The following is a 2,958-nucleotide window of genomic DNA, read 5'->3' as shown; positions in this document are numbered from 1 at the left end:
CTATGATCTCAGGGTCCTGGGATCGAGCCCCGCATCGGGCTCTCTGCTCAGTGGGGAGCCTGCTGCCCCCCCCCCCGCCTGCCTCTGCCTACTTGTGATCTCTCTGTCATATAAATAAATAAAATCTTTTAAAAAAATGGAAAAAGTCGGGGCGCCTGGGTGGCTCAGTGGGTTAAGCCGCTGCCTTCGGCTCAGGTCATGATCTCAGGGTCCTGGGATCGAGCCCTGCATCGGGCTCTCTGCTCTGCGGGGAGCCTGCTTCCTCCTCTCTCTCTGCCTGCCTCTCTGCCTGCTTGTGATCTCTGTCTGTCAGATAAATAAATACAATCTTTAAAAAAAAATGGAAAAAGTCAAACAGCAAAGACTCATACACCCTTCACTTAAATTCTTCAAATTTAAACATTTTGCAATTTTGTCCTTGCTATATATCTGTACATGTATAGTGGTGGTTTAAAAACGCCATAAATATTATAGTATATTGCAAATTCTAGGGAGACCACTTTTTTAAAAAAAGAAGTAAAATTGTTTATTAATAAAAATGCTCAACTAAACCCAGGGAAAGTAGTAAAAGATGCTTCTAACAAAAAATAGAAAATAATTACAAACATGGCTGATATTAAACCAATTACATCAATAATCACTTTAAAGGTGAATGGGTCTAGTTACACTAATTAAAAGACAGAGATTGTGGTGAGTGCTGTGAAGTGTGTAAACCTGGCGATTCACAGACCTGTACCCCTGGGGATAAAAAGATATTATATGTTTTAAAAAAATAAAACTTAAAAAAAAAAAAAAAAAGACAGAGATTGTCAGAGTGGATTAAAAAAAATTAAGACCCAACCATATGTTATCAACAGGAAAACCACTTTATTTTTTTTAAGATTTTATTTATTTACTTGACAGAGAGCGAGAGAGCGAGAGAGCACACCTGTACGCAAGCACAAGTAGGCAGAGGGAGAAGGAGAAACAGGCTTCCCGCTGAGCAGAGAGCCCAGCGTGGGGGCTTGATCCCAGGACCCTGAGATCAGACCTGGGCCAAACGCAGATGTTTAACCAACTGAGCCACCCAGGTACCCCAGGAAAACTATTTTAAATGCACAGAATCTGACAGATTAAAAGTAAAGGTATGTAGAAAGGTATACAGTGATAACACTGATCAAAAACAAAACAAAACAAAACAAAACTATCAATTTGATCTAGTTGATATTTATGGAATATTCTGTCAAACAAAAGCAGAATACACATTCTTTTCAAGCTTGAATAGACCTTTCACTGTGACAGACCACATTCTGGGCTAAAAAGTATACCTTAACAAATCTGAAAGACTAGAAATAATACACAGTATGTTTTTAGACTACAGTGGAACTGAACTCTTAAAAGTCGTATCTTCAAATACAGTCACATTGTTGGGTTAGGACTTCAATGTATGAATTTTAAAGGGACACAATTCACTATCATATACACACATTTTCTACTATAAGAGGCTAACATATCTCTGGCTTCTAGGGTCTAGCATTTAATGAGACAGACTGTGTATATGTAATGAAAGAATAAGGTGAGAAGTCCAGTTGCTTATTGAAGGGAGGGACAAGGACACAAATGAAAAAACTTTGTATTTTTTCAATAATAATAATATCTTTCTAGCTCACATATTCCATAGGATGGCTGCTGCATTTGGGGGTATAAAATGTCCAACCCACACAATAACAAGGTATGAATAACCCCTTGAATCCTGATGGGCTGTGGCTAAGCTGACCTCAAGAGAGCCTCAGCTGACTGGAAATTGGAGCACTGATTTCTACTAAAAGAAAAGGGAGAAGAGATGTGTGACTACAGCAGCTCTATAGTATAAAATCTCTCCAGTGTTTCACAGAGATGGTATGTTAGTATTTTCTGCCATATGCTTAGTTCACACAAAGGAACGAGTAAACACATTATATTATTCAATATCTTGGCAAAAATAAGATTGGGGGGAACTGGATAATTTGAGGAGAATGTAATAAAAGGGACTACTTAAAATATGTGGTAGAGTTTTCAGAAGGTAACATCTTATGGCACAGTTCCCTGGGGTTTATAACTTAGGAAACAGTAATTATTCCTAAGCATGAAGATGGACAGTCCCATGAATTTGAGGGGCAGCTCTAAGGAATTGACCACTTGTCAGGAGCCATGGTCTCTGGTTAGGTTCAGAGCACCCCTGTCAGGAATTCAGCAGGAAGGAAGCTAGGAGAATAAATATCTCCCTGTATTCTCCTCGCACCTATGGGTCTTCTGCTGATAACCTCAACTTCCATTGGCTGGACCCATCCCGAGGCCAGGAAGAAAAGGAAAATCTTGAAGCAGTCCATATGGGTCAGGCCCCCTCATCCCAGGACTGGGTAGAAAATAATGGAAAGTAGATCTGGAGAGGAAGACAACCAACACATAAACTTGGATTACGGAATTCACATATTGGCATACTTTGTGAATTTAGTAAAATATCTTTTTGAGAACAGGCATCAGTATTTTACATATGAATATTTGAGATCAGGTTTTATACATTACAAAACTCTTTTATTTGACAGAGACTTCTCCCAAAGCATTTTAAACATGTAAAGGATATTGTTATATTGGTATTTATAAACGGCACAGTTTGCGATTCTTGAGGTAGAGAGGAGCAATGCTTGCTAAATTTTCCAGAATTAATTAACTGCAGAAATACCTGCTAATCAGATCTCTAATAATGGGTCACAGGAAAGCTAGAAAAGACTATTTGTATACCATTTATATAGATGTGTTCATTTTGCTGAATATGTTCTAATCTTTTAGAACCAAGGTGTTTTTCTTGCTTTCCTTCTGCAAGTTCTTCTCCTTAATGGAAACTCAGCAACAAAATGAAAACTCAATTAGAATATCATTTTATTAACTGTCATTATGATGTACAAATCTATAGAATGAGGTGATTTCCATGTTTTAGAA

This window comes from Enhydra lutris, unplaced genomic scaffold (assembly GCF_002288905.1).
Source record: "Enhydra lutris kenyoni isolate GAN:26980312 unplaced genomic scaffold, ASM228890v2 scaffoldscaffold8, whole genome shotgun sequence".
In the NCBI taxonomy this organism is placed as follows: domain Eukaryota; kingdom Metazoa; phylum Chordata; class Mammalia; order Carnivora; family Mustelidae; genus Enhydra; species Enhydra lutris.
The sequence above is the reverse complement of the archived record's forward strand: the minus strand, read 5'-3'. Positions refer to the sequence as shown.